This window comes from Triticum dicoccoides, chromosome 6A (assembly GCF_002162155.2).
Source record: "Triticum dicoccoides isolate Atlit2015 ecotype Zavitan chromosome 6A, WEW_v2.0, whole genome shotgun sequence".
NCBI lineage: Eukaryota > Viridiplantae > Streptophyta > Magnoliopsida > Poales > Poaceae > Triticum > Triticum dicoccoides.
In genome coordinates, this window is record NC_041390.1 from 545,089,771 (window position 1) to 545,109,548 (window position 19,778).

General features: G+C 41.7%; 1 pseudogene; it reads left to right on the top strand.

The window, feature by feature from the left end:
• LOC119315971 overlaps window positions 1–19,778 on the top strand; it is a 60,026-nt pseudogene that overhangs the window by 32,237 nt on the left and 8,011 nt on the right.

Here is a 19,778-nt window from a genome sequence, read left to right on the forward strand (position 1 = left end):
GACGTACTCCTTCCTCCTATATATACCCACGTACCCCCAAACGATCAGAAGAGGAGCCAAAACCCTAATTCCACCACCGCAACTTTCTGTATCCACGAGATCCCATATTGGGGCCTGTTCCGGAGCTCCGCCGGAGAGGGCCGTCATCATGGAGGGCTTCTACATCATCATAGCCCCTCCGACGAAGTGTGAGTAGTTTACCTCAGACCTTCGGGTCCATAGTTATTAGCTAGATGGCTTCTTCTCTCTTTTTGGATCTCAATACAATGTTCTCCCCCTCTCTTGTCAAGATCTATTCGATGTAATCTTCTTCTTTTACGGTGTGTTTGTTGAGACCGATGAATTGTGGGTTTATGATCAAGTCTATCTATGAACAATATTTGAATCTTCTCTGAATTCTTTTATGTATGATTGGTTATCTTCGCAAGTCTCTTCGAATTATCCGTTTGGTTTGGCCAACTAGATTGGTAGTTCTTGCCATGGGAGAAGTGCTTAGCTTTGGGTTTGATCTTGCGGTGTTCCTTCCCAGTGACAGAAGGGGCAGCAAGACACGTATTGTATCGTTGCCATCGAGGATAACAAGATGGGGTTTATTTCATATTGCATGAATTTATCTCTCTACATCATGTCATCTTGCTCAAAGCGTTACTCTGTTTTTAACTTAATACTCTAGATGCATGCTGGATAGCGATCGATGAGTGGAGTAATAGTAGTAGATGCAGAATCGTTTCGATCTACTTGTTACGGACATGATGCCTATATACATGATCATGCCTAGATATTCTCATAACTATGCTCAATTCTGTCAATTGCTCAACAGTAATTTGTTCACCCACCATAGAAAACTTATGCTCTTGAGAGAAGCCACTAGTGAGACCTATGGCCCCCAGGGTCTATTCTCATCATATCAATCTCCATCACTTTAATCTTGCTTTGTTTTTACTTTGCCTTTTACTTTTCACTTTGCATCTTTATATCAAAAATACCAAAAAATATTATCTATCGGATCTCACTTCCGTAAGTGACTGTGAAGGGATTGACAACCCTTAATCGCGTTGGTTGCGTTGAGCTCTTTGTGTTGTGTAGGTAAGAGGGACTTGCGCGTGGCCTCCTACTGGATTGATACCATGGTTCTCAAAAACTAAGGGAAATAATTATGCTACTCTGCTGCATCATCCTTTCCTCTTCGGGGAAAACCAACACAAGCTCAAGAGGTAGCAAGAAGAATTTCTGGCGCCGTTGCCGGGGAGTCTATGCAAAAAGTCAACATACCAAGTACCCATCACAATCCCTATCTCCCGCATTACATTGGTTCCCATTTCCCTCTCGTTTTCCTCTCCCCTACTTCACCCTTGCCGTTTTATTCGCCCTCTCTTTCTCCTTCCCCTTCTCCTTCTCCGTTTGCCTTTTTCTCGCTTGCCTTTTGTTTGCTCGTGTGTTGGATTGCTTGTTTGTCGCGATGGCTCAAGATACTACCAAATTGTGTGACTTCACAAATACCAACAATAATGATTTTCTTAGCACTCCGATTGCTCCTCTTGCCAATACTAAATCTTGTGAAATCAATACTGCTTTGTTGAATCTTGTTATGAAAGATCAATTCGCCGGCCTTCCTAGTGAAGATGTCGCTACTCATATGTATAGCTTCGTTGATTTATGTGATATGCAAAAGAAAAAATATGTCAATAATGATGTCGTTAAATTGAAGTTATTTCCTTTTTCGCTTAGAGATCGTGCTAAAGCTTGGTTTTCGTATTTGCCTAAAAATAGTATTGATTCTTGGAACAAGTGCAAAGATGCTTTTATCTCTAAGTATTTTCCTCCCGCTAAGATCATCTCTCTTAGAAACGATATTATGAATTTTAAGAAATTTGATCATGAACATGTTGCACAAGCTTGGGAGAGAGTGAAATTAATGTTACATAATTTCCCTACTCATTTTTTCAATTTGTGGATGATTATACAAAAATTTTATGCCGGATTGAATTTTGCTTCTAGAAATCTTTTAGATTCGGCCACGGGAGGCACTTTTATGGAAATCACTTTATGAGATGCTACTAAACTCCTAGATAATATTATGGTTAATTATTCTCAATGGCATACTGAAATATCTTCTAATAAAAAGTGCATGTGATAGAAGAAATTAATGTTTTGAGTGGAAAGATGGATGAACTTATGAAATTATTTGCTACTAAGAGTGTTTCTTATGATCCTAATGATATGCCTTTGTCTACCTTGATTGATAATAACAATTAATCTATGGATGTGAATTTTGTTGGTAGGGATAATTTTGGTAACAACGCTTATAGAGGGAATTTTAATCCTAGGCCATATCCTAGTAATCCTTCTAATAATTATGGAAATTCCTACAACAACTCTTATGGAAATTATAATAAGATGCCTTCTGAATTTGAGAATAGTATTAAAGAGTTTATGAATTCACAAAAGAATTTTAATGCTTTGCTTGAAGAGAAAGTGCTTAAAGTTGATGATTTGGCTAGGAACATTTATAGAATTTCTCTTGAGATTGATTCTTTAAAGCTTAGATCTATTCCTCCTAAGCATGATATCAATGACTCTCTCAAAGCTATGATAATTTCCATTGATGAGTGCAAGGAAAGAACCGCTAGGATGCGTGCTTCAAAAGATGCCTTTATTAAAGCATGTTCTTCCAATACCTATGAAAATCAAGATGAAGATCTAAAAGTTATTGATGTGTCCCCTATCAAATCTTTGTTTTGCAATATGAGTCTTGATGAAACTGAATATGATCTTCCTTTACCTAGAAGGCGTTCTAAAAATTCGGAGTGTTTAGATCTTAATGATGAAATTGATGAAAGTGGGATTGAAAGAAATAAAAATTTAGAAGTTGCTAAACCCACTATATTGGATTTCAAGGAATTTAATTATGAAACTTGCTCTTTGATTGATTGTATTTCCTTGTTGCAATCCATGCTAAACTCTCTGCATGCTTATAGTCAAAAGAAAGCCTTCACCGAACATATTGTTGATGCCTTGATGCAATCTTATGAAGAAAAACTTGAGTTGAAAGTCTCTATCCCTAGAAAACTCTATGATGAGTGGGAACCAACTATCAAAATTAAAATTAAAGATCAAGAGTTTTATGCTTTGTGTGATTTGGGTGCTAGTGTCTCCACTATCCCCAAAACTTTGTGTGATTTGCTAGATTTCCGCGATCTTGATGATTGCTCTTCAAACTTACATCTCACAGATTCTACTATTAAGAAACCTATGGGAAGGATTAACGATGTTCTTATTGTTGCAAATAGGAATTATGTGCCCATAGATTTCATTGTTCTTGATATAGATTGCAATCCTTCTTGCCCTATTATTCTTGGTAGACCTTTCCTTAGAACAGTTGGTGCGATTATTGATATGAAGGAAGGGAATATTAGATTCCAGTTTCCATTAAAAAAGGGCACGGAACACTTTCCAAGAAATAAAATGAAATTTCCATATGAAACCATCATGAGAGCCACTTATGGATTGCCTTCCAAAGATGGCAACACCTAGATCTATCCTCGCTTTTATGCCTAGCTAGGGGCGTTAAACGATAGCGCTTGTTGGGAGGAAACCCAATTTTTTTTGTGTTTTTCTTATGTTAGGGAATAAATAACCCATCTACCCTCTGTTTGGTTGTGGTTTTGTGTTTTAATTAGTGTTTGTGCCAAGCTAGACCTATTGGATCTTCTTGGATGATAGTTATTTGATCTTGCTGTAATTTCTAGAAACTTTGCGTTCAGTGCCCGAATTACTAAAAATCATCAGAACGTGATAAAATACTGATTCCAATTTCTGCTGATCAATAAACAAATTATCTAGGTCTTCTAATTTTGGTAGATTTTTTGGAGGTCCAGAAGTTTGCGTTAGTTACAAATTACTACAGACAGTTCTGTTTTTTGACAGATTCTGTTTTTCGTGTGTTGTTTGCTTAATTTGATGAATCTATGGTTAGTAAAATAGTTTATAATCCATAGAGAAGTTGGAATACAGTAGGTTTAACACCAAAATAAAGAAATAGTGAGTTCATTACAGTACCTTGAAGTGGTTTTATGTTTTCTTTCTCTAACGGAGCTCACGATATTTCTATTGAGTTTTGTGTTGTGAAGTTTTCAAGTTTTGGGTGAGTTCTTTTGATGGATTATGGAACAAGGAGTGGCAAGATCCTAAGCTTGGGGATGCCCATGGCACCCCCAAGATAATCCAAGGACACCAAAAAGTCAAAGCTTGGGGATGCCCCGGAAGGCATCCCCTCTTTCATCCACTTCCATCGGTAATTTACTTGGAGCTATATTTTTATTCACCAACATGATATGTGTTTTGCTTGGAGCGTCTTGTATTATTTGTGTCTTTGTTTGTTAGTGTGCCACAATCATCCTTGCTGTACACACCTTTTGAGAGAGTCATCTATGAATTAAAATTTGATAGAATACTCTATGTGCTTCACTTATATCTTTTGAGCTATGCAGTTTTGCTCTATGTGCTTCACTTAGATCTTTTAGAGCACGGTGGTGTTTTGTTTTAAAGAAACTATGATCTCTCATGCTTCACTTAAATTATTTTGAGAGTCGTAATAGCATGGTAATTTGCTTAATAATAACTTGCTTGGTATTCAAGATTTGTGAAACTTTCTTTTGAGTGCGTTGAATACTAAGAAAAGTTGGATGATTGATAATTGTTTTGAGATATGGAGGTAGTAATATCAAAGTCATGCTAGTAGAGTAATTGTGAATTTGAGAAGTGCTTGAGTTAAAGTTTGCAAGTCCCGTAGCATGCACGTATGGTTAACATTATGCAACAAATTTGAAACATGAGGTGTTATTTGATTGTCCTCCTTATGAGTGGCGGTCGGGGACGAGCGATGGTCATTTCCTACCAATCTATTGAAGGAAATATGCCCTAGAGGCAATACTAAAGTTATTATTTATTTCCTTATATCATGATAAATGTTTATTATTCATGCTAGAATTGTATTAACCGGAAACATAATACATGTGTGAATACATAGACAAACAGAGTGTCACTAGTATGCCTCTACTTGACTAGCTCGTTAATCAAAGATGGTTATGTTTCCTAACCATTGACAAAGAGTTGTTATTTGATTAACGGGATCACATCATTAGTTGAATGATCTGATTGACATGACCCATTCCATTAGCTTAGCACCCGATCGTTTAGTATGTTGCTATTACTTTCTTCATGACTTATACATGTCCCTATGACTATGAGATTATGTAACTCCCGTGTGCCGGAGGAACATTTTGTGTGCTACCAAACGTCACAACGTAACTGGGTGATTATAAAGGTTCTCTACAGGTGTCTCCAAAGGTACATGTTGGGTTGACGTATTTCGAGATTAGGATTTGTCACTCCGATCGTCGGAGAGGTATCTCTGGGCCCTCTCGGTAATGCACATCACTTAAGCCTTGCAAGCAATGCAACTAATGAGTTAGTTATGAGATGATGTATTACGGAACGAGTAAAGAGACTTGCCGGTAACAAGATTGAACTAGGTATTGGATACCGACGATCGAATCTCGGGCAAGTAACATACCGATGACAAAGGGAACAACGTATGTTGTTATGCGGTCTGACCGATAAAGATCTTCGTAGAATATGTAGGAGCCAATATGGGCATCCAGGTCCCGCTATTGGTTATTGACCGGAGACATGTCTCGGTCATGTCTAAATTGTTCTCGAACCCGTAGGGTCCGCACGCTTAAGGTTTCGATGACAGTTATATTATGAGTTTATACGTTTTGATGTACCGAAGGTTGTTCGGAGTCCCGGATGTGATCACGGACATGACGAGGAGTCTCGAAATGGTCGAGACATAAAGATTGATATATTGGAAGCCTATGTTTGGATATCGGAAGTGTTCCGGGTGAAATCGGGATTTTACCGGAGTACCGGGAGGTTACCGGAACCCCCCGGGAGCTAAATGGGCCTTAATGGGCCTTAGTGGAAGAAGAGAAGAGGCGGCCAGTGCTAGGACCGCGCGCCCCTCCCCCCTAGTCCGAATAGGACAAGGAGAGAGGGGGCCGGCGTCCCCCTCCTTCTCTCTCTCTCTCTTTTCCACCTCACGAATCCTATTCCAACTAGGATTGGGGGAGAAGTCCTACTCCCGGAGGGAGTAGGACTCCTCCTGGCGCGCCCTATAGTGACCAACCAGCCTCCCCCTCTTGAACCTTTATATACGGAGGCAGGAGCACCCCAGAGACACACAAGTTGATCCACGTGATCATATTCTTAGCCATGTGCGGCGCCCCCTGCCACCATAGTCCTCGATAATATTGTAGCGGTGCTTAGGCGAAGCCCTGCGACAGTAGTACATCAAGATCGTCACCACGCCGTCGTGCTGACTGAACTCTTCCCCGACACTTTGCTGGATCGGAGTCCGGGGATCGTCATCGAGCTGAACGTGTGCTAAAATTCGGAGGTGCCGTAGTTTCGGTGCTTGGTCGGTCGGGCCGTGGAGACATACGACTACATCAACCAAACGCTTCCGTTGTCGATCTACAAGGGTACGTAGATCACACTCTCCCCTCTCGTTGCTATACATCACCGTGATCTTGCGTGTGCGTAGGAATTTTTTTGAAATTACTACGTTCCCCAACAGTGGTATCAGAGCCTAGGTTTTATGTGTTGATGTTATATGCACGAGTAGAACACAAGTGAGTTGTGGGCGATATAAGTCATACTGCTTACCAGCATGTCATACTTTGGTTCGGCGGTATTGTTGGATGAAGCGGCCCGGACCGACATTACGCATACGCTTACGCGAGACCGGTTCTCCCGACGTGCTTTGCACATAGGTGGCTTGCGGGTGACAGTTTCTCCAACTTTAGTTGAACTGAGTGTGGCTATGCCCGGTCCTTGCGAAGGTTAAAATAGCACCAACTTGACAAACTATCGTTGTGGTTTTGATGCGTAGGTAAGATTGGTTCTTGCTTAAGCCCGTAGCAGCCACGTAAAACATGCAACAACAAAGTAGAGGACGTCTAACTTGTTTTTGCAGGGCATGTTGTGATGTGATATGGTCAAGACATGATGCTAAATTTTATTGTATGAGATGATCATGTTTTGTAACTGAGTTATCGGCAACTGGCAGGAGCCATATGGTTGTCGCTTTATTGTATGCAATGCAATCGCGCTGTAATGCTTTACTTTATCACTAAGCGGTAGTGATAGTCGTGGAAGCATAAGATTGGCGAGACGACAACGATGCTATGATGGAGATCAAGGTGTCGCGCCGGTGACGATGGTGATCATGACGGTGCTTCGGAGATGGAGATCACAAGCACAAGATGATGATGGCCATATCATATCACTTATATTGATTGCATGTGATGTTTATCTTTTATGCATCTTATCTTGCTTTGATTGACGGTAGCATTATAAGATGATCTCTCACTAAATTATCAAGAAGTGTTCTCCCTGAGTATGCACCGCTGCGAAAGTTCTTCGTGCTGAGACACCACGTGATGTTCGGGTGTGATAGGCTCTACGTTCAAATACAACGGGTGCAAAATAGTTGCACACGCGGAATACTCAGGTTATACTTGACGAGCCAAGCATATACAGATATGGCCTCGGAACACGGAGACCGAAAGGTCGAGCGTGAATAATATAGTAGATATGATCAACATAGTGATGTTCACCAATGAAACTACTCCATCTCAGGTGATGATCGGACATGGTTTAGTTGATTTGGATCACGTAATCACTTAGAGGATTAGAGGGATGTCTATCTAAGTGGGAGTTCTTAAGTAATATGATTAATTGAACTTTAATTTATCATGAACTTAGTCCTGGTAGTATTAGCATATCTATGTTGTGGATCAATAGCTCGCGTTGTTGCTTTCATATGTTTATTTTGATATGTTCCTAGAGAAAATTGTGTTGAAAGATGTTAGTAGCAATGATGCGGATTGGATCCGCGATTTGAGGTTTATCCTCATTGCTACACAGAAGAATTATGTCCTTGATGCACCGCTAGGTGACGGGCCTATTGCAGGAGCAGATGCAGACGTTATGAACGTTTGGCTAGCTCAATATGATGACTACTTGATAGTTTAGTGCACCATGCTTAATGGCTTAGAATCGGGACTTCAAAGACGTTTTGAATGTCATGGACCATATGAGATGTTCCAGGAGTTGAAGTTAATATTTCAAGCAAATACCCGAGTTGAGAGATATGAAGTCTCCAACAAGTTCTATAGCTAAAAGATGGAGGAGAATCGCTCAACTAGTGAGCATGTGCTCAGATTGTCTGGGTACTATAATCGTTTGAATCAAGTGGGAGTTAATCTTCCAGATAAGATAGTGACTGACAGAATTCTCTAGTCACCATCACCAAGTTAGTAGAACTTCATGATGAATGGAAACAACTCCCAAGCTCTTCGTGATGCTGAAATCAACGAAAGGTAGAAATCAAGAAAAACATCAAGTGTTGATGGTTAACAAGACCACTAGTTTCAAGAAAAGTGCAAAGGGAAGAAGGGGAACTTCAAGAAGAACAACAAGCAAGTTGCTGCTCAAGTGAAGAAGCCCAAGTCTGGTCCTAAGCCTGAGACTAAGTGCTTCTACTGCAAAGGGACTGGTCACTGGAAGAAGAACTGCCCCAAGTATTTGGCGGATAAGAAGGATGGCAAAGTGAACATAAGTATATTTGATATACATGTTATTGATGTGTACTTTACTAGTGTTTATAGCAACACCTCAGTATTTGATACTAGTTCAGTTGCTAAGATTAGTTACTCGAAACGGGAGTTGCAGAATAAACAGAGACTAGTTAAGGGTGAAGTGATGATGTGTGTTGGAAGTGGTTCCAAGATTGATATGATCATCATCGCACACTCCCTATAATTTCGGGATTAGTGTTGAACCTAAATAAGTGTTATTTGGTGTTTGCGTTGAGCATGAATATGATTTTATCATGTTTATTGTAATATGGTTATTCATTTAAGTAAGAGAATAAATTGTTGTTCTGTTTACATGAATAAAACCTTATATGGTTACACACCCAATGAAAATAGTTCGTTGGATCTCGATCGTAGTGATACACATAATAATAATATTGAAACCAAAAGATGCAAAGTTAATAATGATAGTGCAACTTATTTGTAGCACTGCCGTTTAAAGTCATATTGGTGTAAAGCGCATGAAGAAACTCCATACTGATGGGCTTTTGGAATCACTTGATTATGAATCACTTGATGCTTGCGAACCATGCCTTATGGGCAAGATGACTAAAACACCGTTCTCCGGAACAATGAAGCAAGCAACAGATTTGCAGGACATCATACATACTGATGTATGTGGTCCGATGAATATTAAGGCTTGCAACAGGTATCATTATTTTCTGACCTTCACAGATGATTTGAGCAGATATGGGGATATCTACTTGATGAAACATAAATCTGAAACATTTGAACAGTTCAAAGAATTTCAGAGTGAAGTGGAAAATCATCGTGACAAGAAAATAAAAAGTTTCTACGATATGATCGCAGAGGTAAAATATTTGAGTTACGAGTTTGGCCTTCAATTAAAACAATGTGAAATAGTTTCACTACTCACGCCACCTGGAACACCATAGTGTAATGGTGTGTCCGAATGTCATAACCGTACTTTATTAGATATAGTGCGATCTATGATGTCTCTTACCGATCTACCACTATCGTTTTGGGGTTATGCATTAGAGATAGCTGCATTCATGTTAAATAGGGCACCATCTAAATCCGTTGAGACGACACCGTGTGAACTATGGTTTGGCAAGAAACCTAAGCTGTCGTTTCTTAAAGTTTGGAGTTGCGATGCTTATGTGAAAAAGTTTCATCTCATAAGCTCAAACTCAAATTGGAGAAATATGTCTTCATAGGATACCCAAAGGAGACAGTTGGGTACACCTTCTATCACAGATCCGAAGGCAAGACATTCGTTGCTAAGAATGGATCCTTTCTAGAGAAGGAGTTTCTCTCGAAAGATGTGAGTGGGAGGAAAGTAGAACTTGATGAGGTAACTGTACCTGCTCCCTTATTGGAAAGTAGTACATCACAGAAAACTGTTTCTGCGACACCTACACCAATTAGTGAGGAAGCTAATGATAATGATCATGAAACTTTAGGACAAGATACTACTGAACCTCGTAGATCAACCAGAGTGAGAACCGCGCCAGAGTGGTACGGTAATCCTGTTCTGGAAATCATGCTGCTAGATCATGATGAACCTACGAACTATGAAGAAGCGATGGTGAGCCCAGATTCCACAAAATGGCTTGAAGCCATGAAATCTAAGATGGGATCCATGTATGAGAACAAAGTATGGACTTTGGTTGACTTGCCCGATGATCGGCAAGCAATTGAGAATAAATGGATCTTCAAGAAGAAGACTGACGCTGACGGTAATATTACTGTCTACAAAGCTCGACTTGTCGCAAAAGGTTTTCGACAAGTTCAAGGGGTTGACTACGATGAGACCTTCTCACCCGTAGCGATGCTTAAGTCTGTCCGAATCATGTTAGCAATTGCCGCATTTTATGATTATGAAATTTGGCAGATGGATGTCAAAACTGCATTCCTGAATGGATTTCTGGAAGAAAAGTTGTATATGATGCAACCGGAAGGTTTTGTCGATCCAAAGGGAGCTAACAAAATATGCAAGCTCCAGCGATCCATTTATGGACTGGTGCAAGCATCTCGGAGTTGGAATATACGCTTTGATAAGTTGATCAAAGCATATAGTTTTATACAGACTTGCGGTGAAGCCTGTATTTACAAGAAAGTGAGTGGGAGGACTACAACATTTCTGATAAGTATATGTGAATGACATATTGTTGATCGGAAATAATGTAGAATTATTCTGCAAAGCATAAAGGATGTTTGAAAGCAGTTTTTCAAAGAAAGACCTCGGTGAAGCTGCTTACATATTGAGTATCAAGATCTATAGAGATATATCAAGACGCTTGATAAGTTTTTTCAATGAGTACATACCTTGACAAGATTTTGAAGTAGTTCAAAGTGGAACAGTCAAAGAAAAAGTTTCTTGCCTGTGTTACAAGGTGTGAAGTTGAGTAAGACTCAAAGCCCGACCACGGCAGAAGATAGAAAGAGAATGAAAGTCATTCCCTATGCCTCAGTCATAGGTTCTATAAAGTATGCCATGCTGTGTACCAAATCTATTGTATACCATACATTGTGTTAAGAGAGGGAGTACAATAGTGATCTAGGAGTAGATCAATGGACAGCGGTCAAAATTATCCTTACTGGAATAAGGATATGTTTCTCGATTACGGAGGTGACAAAAGGTTCATCGTAAAGGGTTACGTCGATGCAAGTTTTGACACTGATCCAGATGACTCTAAGTATCAATCTGGATACATATTGAAAGTGGGAGCAATTAGCTAGAGTAGCTCCATGCAGAGCATTGTTGACATAGAAATTTGCAAAATACATGCGGATCTGAATGTGGCAGACCCATTGACTAAACTTCTCTCACAAGCAAAACATGATCACTTTTTGGGTCTTAATCACATAGCGATGTGAACTAGATTATTGAATCTAGTAAACCCTTTGGGTGTTAGTCACATGGAGATGTGAACCAATCACATAAAGATGTGAACTATTGATGTTAGATCACATGGCGATGTGATCTAGATTATTGACTCTAGTGCAAGTGGGAGACTGAAGGAAATATGCCCTAGAGGCAATAATAAAGTTATTATTTATTTCCTTATATCATGATAAATGTTTGTTATTCATGCTAGAATTGTATTAACCGGAAACATAATACATGTGTGAATACATAGACAAATAGAGTGTCACTAGTATGCCTCTACTTGACTAGCTCGTTAATCAAAGATGGTTATGTTTCCTAACCATTGACAAAGAGTTGTTATTTGATTAACGGGATCACATCATTAGTTGAATGATCTGATTGACATGACCCGTTCCATTAGCTTAGCACCCGATCGTTAGTATGTTGCTATTGCTTTCTTCATGACTTATACATGTCCCTATGACTACGAGATTATGTAACTCCCGTGTGCCGGAGGAACACTTTGTGTGGTACCAAACGTCACAACGTAACTGGGTGCTTATAAAGGTGCTCTACAGGTGTCTCCAAAGGTACATGTTGGGTTGACGTATTTCGAGATTAGGATTTGTCACTCCGATCGTCGGAGAGGTATCTCTGGGCCCTCTCGGTAATGCACATCACTTAAGCCTTGCAAGCAATGCAACTAATGAGTTAGTTACGAGCTGATGTATTACGGAACGAGTAAAGAAACTTGCCGGTAACAAGATTGAACAAGGTATTGGATACCGACGATCGAATCTCGGGCAAGTAACATACCGATGACAAAGGGAACAACGTATGTTGTTATGCGGTCTGACCGATAAAGATCTTCGTAGAATATGTAGGAGCCAATATGGGCATCCAGGTCCCGCTATTGGTTATTGACCGGAGACATGTCTCGGTCATGTCTACATTGTTCTCGAACCCGTAGGGTCCGCACGCTTAAGGTTTCGATGACAGTTATATTATGAGTTTATACATTTTGATGTACCGAAGGTTGTTCGGAGTCCCGGATGTGATCACGGACATGACGAGGAGTCTCGAAATGGTCGAGACATAAAGATTGATATATTGGAAGCCTATGTTTGGATATCGGAAGTTTTCCGGGTGAAATCGGGATTTTACCGGAGTACCGGGAGGTTACCGGAACCCCCCGGGAGCTAAATGGGCCTTAATGGGCCTTAGTGGAAGAAGAGAAGAGGCGGCCAGGGCTAGGGCCGCGCGCCCCTCCCCCCTAGTCCGAATAGGACAAGGAGAGAGGGGGTCGGCGCCACCCTCATTGTCTCTCTCTCTTTTCCACCTCACGAATCCTATTCCAACTAGGATTGGGGGAGAAGTCCTACTCCCGGAGGGAGTAGGACTCCTCCTGGCGCACCCTATGGTGGCCGGCCAGCCTCCCCTTCTTGAACCTTTATATACGGAGGCAGGGGCACCCCAGAGACACACAAGTTGATCCACGTGATCATATTGTTAGCCGTGTGCGGCGCCCCCTGCCACCATAGTCCTCAATAATATTGTAGCGGTGCTTAGGCGAAGCCCTGCGACAGTAGTACATCAAGATCGTCACCACGCCGTCGTGCTGACTGAACTCTTCCCCGACACTTTGCTGGATCGGAGTCCGGGGATCGTCATCGAGCTGAACGTGTGCTAAAACTCGGAGGTGCCGTAGTTTTGGTGCTTAGGCGAAGCCCTGCGACAGTACTACATCAACCAAATGCTTCCGTTGTCGATCTACAAGGGTACGTAGATCACACTCTCCCCTCTCGTTGCTATACATCATCATGATCTTGCGTGTGTGTAGGAATTTTTTTGAAATTACTACGTTCCCCAACATCTATCCCCCTAGGAGCATGCGCGTAATACTTTGGTTTTTGATGGCTTGTAGATTTTTGCAATAAGTATATGAGTTCTCTATGACTAATGTTGAGTCCATGGATTATACGCACTCTCACCCTTCCATCATTTCTAGCCTCTATGGTACGTGCATTGCCCTTTCTCACATTGAGAGTTGGTGCAAACTTCGCCGGTGCATCCAAACCCCGTGATATGATACGTTCTTTCACACATAAACCTCCTTCTATCTTCCTCAAAACAGCCACCATACCTACCTATTATGGCATTTCCATAGCTATTCCGAGATATATTGCCATGCAACTTTCCACCATCCAGTTTATCATGACACATTCATCATTGTCATATTGCTTAGCATGATCATGCAGTTGACATAGTATTTGTGGCAAAGCCACCGTTCATAATTTTTACTTGTCACTCTTGATTCATTGCATATCCCGGTACACCGCCGGAGGCATTCATATAGAGTCATACTTTGTTCTAGTATCGAGTTGTAATCATTTAGTTGTAAATAAATAGAAGTGTGATGATCATCATTCAATAGAGCATTGTCCCAAAAAAAGGGGAAGAAAGGCCAAAAAAAAGAAGGCCCAAAAAACAACAAAAAGGGGAAATGTTACTATCCTTTTTTCCACACTTGTGCTTCAAAGTAGCACCATGATATAGCGAGTCTCATATATTGTGCTTCAAAGTAGCACCATGTTCTTCATATAGAGAGTCTCTTGAGTTATCACTTTCATATACTAGTGGGAATTTTTCATTATAGAACTTGGCTTGTATATTCCAACAATGGGCCTCCTCAAGTGCCCTAGGTCTTCATGAGCAAGCAAGTTGGATGCACACCCACTTAGTTTCTTTTGTTGAGCTTTCATACATTTATAGCTCTAGTGCACCTGTTGCATGGCAATCCCTACTCCTCGCATTAACATCAATCGATGGGCATCTCCCTAGACCATTGATTAGCCTCGTTGATGTGAGACTTTCTCCTTTTTTGTCTTCTCCACACAACCCGCATCATTATATTCAATTCCAACCATAGTGCTATATCCATGGCTCACGCTCATGTATTGCGTGAAAGTTTATGAGTTTGAAATTATTAAGGTATGAAACAATTGCTTGGCTTGTCATCGGGGTTGTGCATGATGAGAGCATTCTTGTGTGACGAAAATGGAGCATGACTAAACTATATGATTTTGTAGGGATGAACTTTCTTTGTCCATGTTACTTTGAGAAAATATAATTGCTTTGTTAGTTTGCTTGAAGTGTTATTATTCTTTATGTCAATATGAACTTTTGTCTTGAATCTTTCTAATCTGAATATTCATACCACAATTAAGAAATTTTGCATTGAAATTATGGCAAGTAGCACTCCACATCAAAAATTCTCTTTTTATCATTTACCTACTCGAGGACGAGCAGGAATTAAGCTTGGGGATGCCTGATACGTTTCCAACGTATCTATAATTTTTGATTGCTCCATGCTATATTATCTACTGTTTTGGACTATATTGGACTTTATTTTCCACTTTATATTATTTTTGGGACTAACCTATTAACCGGAGGCCCAACCCAGAATTGTTGTTTTTTGCCTATTTCAGTGTTTCGAAGAAATAGAATATCAAACGGAGTCCAAACCGAAAAGTCCTTTTTGGAACATTATTTTCTTCTCGGATAAGACCCAGGAGACTTGGACCCTACTCCAAGAAGTACCGGAGGCGGTCACGAGGGTAGGGGGTGCCCCCCCTAGAGGGCGCGCCCCCTGCCTCATGGGCCCCTTGGTGCTCCACCGACGTACTCCTTCCTCCTATATATACCCACGTACCCCCAAACGATCATAAGAGGAGCCAAAAACCTAATTCCACCGCCGCAACTTTCTGTATCCACGAGATCCCATCTTGGGGCCTGTTCCGGAGCTCCACCGAAGAGGGCCGACATCACGGAGGGCTTCTACATCATCATAGCCCCTCCGATGAAGTGTGAGTAGTTTACCTCCGACCTTCGTGTCCATGGTTATTAGCTAGATGGATTCTTCTCTCTTTTTGGATCTCAATACAATGTTCTCCCCCTCTCTTGTGGAGATCTATTCGATGTAATATTCTTCTTTTGCGGTGTGTTTGTTGAGACCGATGAATTGTGGGTTTATGATCAAGTCTATCTATGAACAACATTTGAATCTTCTCTGAATTCTTTTATGTATGATTGGTTATCTTCGCAAGTCTCTTCGAATTATCCGTTTGGTTTGGCCAACTAGATTGGTAGTTCTTGCCATGGGAGAAGTGCTTAGCTTTCGGTTCGATGTTGTGGTGTTCTTTCCCAGTGACAAAATGGGCAGCAAGACACGTATTGTATCGTTGCCATCGAGGATAACAAGATGGGGTTTATTTCATATTGCATGAGTTTATCTCTGTACATAATGTCATCTTGCTTAAAGTGTTACTCTGTTTTTAACTTAATACTCTACATGCATGCTGGATAGCGGTCGATGAGTGGAGTAATAGTAGTAGATGCAGAATCGTTTCGATCTACTTGTCACGGACGTGATGCCTATATACATGATCATGCCTAGATATTCTCATAACTATGCTCAATTCTGTCAATTGCTCAACAGTAATTTGTTCACCCACCGTAGAAAACTTATGCTCTTGAGAGAAGCCACTAGTGAAACCTATGGCCCCCAGGGTCTATTCTCATCATATCAATCTCCATCACTTTAATATTGCTTTGTTTTTACTTTGACTTTTACTTTTCACTTTAAATCTTTATATCAAAAATACCAAAAAATATTATCTATCGGATCTTACTTCCGTAAGTGACCGTGAAGGGATTGACAACCCCTAATCGCATTGGTTGCGTTGAGCTCTTTGTGTTGTGTAGGTACGAGGGACTTGCACGTGGCCTCCTACTGGATTGATACCTTGGTTCTCAAAAACTGAGGGAAATACTTACGCTACTCTGCTGCATCATCCTTTCCTCTTCGGGGAAAACCAACGCAAGCTCAAGAGGTAGCAGTATGTGGAACTTGTTTTGCAGAGCCGGACACTATCCTTGTGTTCAAAATCGTCTATGGAGTATTCGGAGGAAGAACCCGCCTTGCAATGTCGTAGACGAATCTGCGCGGCGGACTCATCGTCATTGAAGCCTGGCTCAGGGGCTACCGAGGGAGTCCTGGATTAGGGGGTCTCCAGACAGCCGGACTATATCCTTTGGCCGGACTGTTGGACTATGAAGATACAAGATTGAAGACTTCGTCCCATGTCCGGATGGGACTTTCCTTGGCGTGGAAGGCAAGCTTGGCAATACGGATATGTAGATCTCCTCCTTTGTAACCGACTCTGTGTAACCCTAGCCCCCTCCGATGTCTATATAAACTGGAGGGTTTAGTCCATAGAACAACAATCATACCATAGGCTAGCTTCTAGGGTTTAGCCTCTACGATCTCGTGGTAGATCAACTCTTATAATACGCATATCATCAATATCAATCAAGCAGGACGTATGGTATTACCTCCATCAAGAGGGCCCGAACCTGGGTAAAGATCGTGTCCCCCACCTCCTGTTACCATCCGCCTTAGATGCACTATTCGGGACCCCCTACCCGAGATCCGCCGGTTTTGAAACCGACAGCTCCCTTGTTTTATTTTTGATATGTTCCTATAGAAAACTAAACTTAAAGATGATAGTAACAATGATGGAGACTGGGTCCGTGATCTGAGGATTATCCTCATTGCTGCACAGAAGAATTATGTCCTTGATGAACCACTAGGTGGCGAAACTATTGCAGGAGCAGATGCAGACATTATGAACATTTTGCAATCTCGGTATAATGACTACTTGATAGTTTAGTGCACCATGCTTTACGGCTTAGAACTGGGACTTCAAAAATGTTTTGAACGCCATGGATCATATGAGATGTTCCAAGAAGCTGAAAATGATATTTCAGACTCATGCCTATAAGATGGAGGAGAATAGCTCAGCTAGTGAGCATGTGCTCAGAATGTCTGGGTACTAGCTTGAGTCAAGTGGGAGTTAATCTTCCAGATAAGATAGTGATTGACAGAGTTCTCTAGTCACTATCACCAAGTTACTAGAACTTCGTGATGAACTATAATATGCAAGGGATGACGCAAACGATTCCCAAGCTCTCCGCGATGCTGAAATCAACGAAGGTAGAAATCAAGAAATAGCATCAAGTGTTGATGGTTAACAAGACCACTAGTTTCAAGAAAAAGGGCAAGGGAAAGAAATGGAAACTTTAAAAAGAATTGCAAGAAAGTTGCCACTCCCATGATGACCATTTCCTTTGAAGTAGAAACACTCAGTTTCAGGCTTGGGTCTAGCTTTGGGCTTCTTCATGGGAGTGGAAACTTTCTTGCAATTCTTTTTGAAGTTTCCATTTCTTTCCCTTGCCCTTTTTCTTGAAACTAGTGGTCTTGTTAACCATCAACACTTGATGCTATTTCTTGATTTCTACCTTCGTTGATTTCAGCATCGCGAAGAGCTTGGGAATCGTTTGCGTCATCCCTTGCCTATTAAAGTTCATCACGAAGTTCTAGTAACTTGGTGATAGTGACTAGAGAACTCTGTCAATCACTATCTTATGTGGAAGATTAACTCCCACTTGACTCAAGCTAGTACCTAGACATTCTGAGCACATGCTCACTAGCTGAGCTATTCTCCTCCATCTTATAGGCATGAGTTTGAAATATCATTTTCATCTTCTTGGAACATCTCATATGATCCATGGCGTTCAAAACATTTTTGAAGTCCCGATTCTAAGCCGTAAAGCATGGTGCACTAAACTATCAAGTAGTCATTATACCGAGCTTGCAAAACGTTCATAACATCTGCATCTGCTCCTGCATCAGGTTCGCCACCTAGTGGTGCATCAAGGAAATAATTCTTCTGTGCAGCAATGAGGATAATCCTCAGATCACGGACCTAGTCTGCATCATTGCTACTATCATTTTTCAATTTAGTTTTATCTAGCAACATATCAAAAATAAAACAAGGGAGCTGTCGGTGTCAAAACCGGCGGATCTCGGGTAGGGGGTCCCGAACTGTGCGTCTAAGGCGGCTGGTAATAGGAGGCGGGGGACATGATGTTTACCCAGGTTCGGGCCCTCTTGATGGAGGTAATACCCTACATCCTGCTTGATTGATATTGATGATATGAGTATTACAAGAGTTGATCTACCACGAGATCATAGAGTCTAAACCCTAGAAGCTAGCCTATGGTATGATTGTTGTTGTCCTACGGACTAAACCCTCCGGTTTATATAGACACCGGAGGGGGCTAGGGTTACACAGAGTCGGTTACAAGGGAGGAGATCTACATATCCGTATTGCCAAGCTTGCCTTCCACGCCAAGGAGAGTCTCATCTGGACACGGGACGGAGTCTTCAATCTTGTATCTTCATAGTCCAACAGTCCGGCCAAAGGATATAGTCCGGCTGTCCGGAGACACCCTAATCTAGGACTCCCTCAATTTCCATCTCTTTCTGATCCCAGGACCTTCTGGCAAAATAATGCTCCTACCAGAGAGTGATCCAAATGGAACCCACATGATTGCCACTAGCACTGGTGTTGCTCCCTACCACAGGTACCTGCGCCGCATCACTACAAAAAAAGACACACCCATGACATTTTGGGCCGAACGAATTTTTTTCCTGTCATACTTATGACACTTCTATGATGATAATTGTGAAAAAACCCGGTATCATCATAGATGTGGTGGGGTCCTACTTCTATGACAAAAAAACCATGACAAAAAATGGGCTTTTCGTCCTGGGCGGGCCGGAGACACACCTGCATGACATTCTTTGGGTCGTCCATGACGGAAAAAACCGTGGTAGAAGCTAGGGCACGGAAAATATCAGGGAGTCCCTAGTTACGGTGGGTGGTCGGGGGCCGAGCGATGCGTGTTTCTCTCGTACGTACGCGCGTGTGTGCGAGGCGTTGGGCTCTAACTTAACCCGAGCGAGGCGTTGGGCTCTAACTGAACCCGAGCGATTGCACTGCAGGCTGCGCGTTACTGAACCTGAGCGATCAATCGATGGCTGCTAACTGAACCCGATCGAGTGATTCCTTCGCTACTGCTGCTAACTAAAGTCGATCGGTGCTGCCTCTAGATGAACAATGAGCGTTGTGGGGGGGGGGTTTGGATGAACAGTTCCCGGTGGGGGTGGATGAACAAGACCCCGTGGTGTTGCCTCTTGTTGAACAGTACCCCGATCGATCGAGCCGGTTGGGGCTGGATGAACAGGACCCCGTGGAGGGCAGGATGAATAGGACCACCCCGTGGAGGGCAGGATGAACAGTATACGGTGGAGGGCA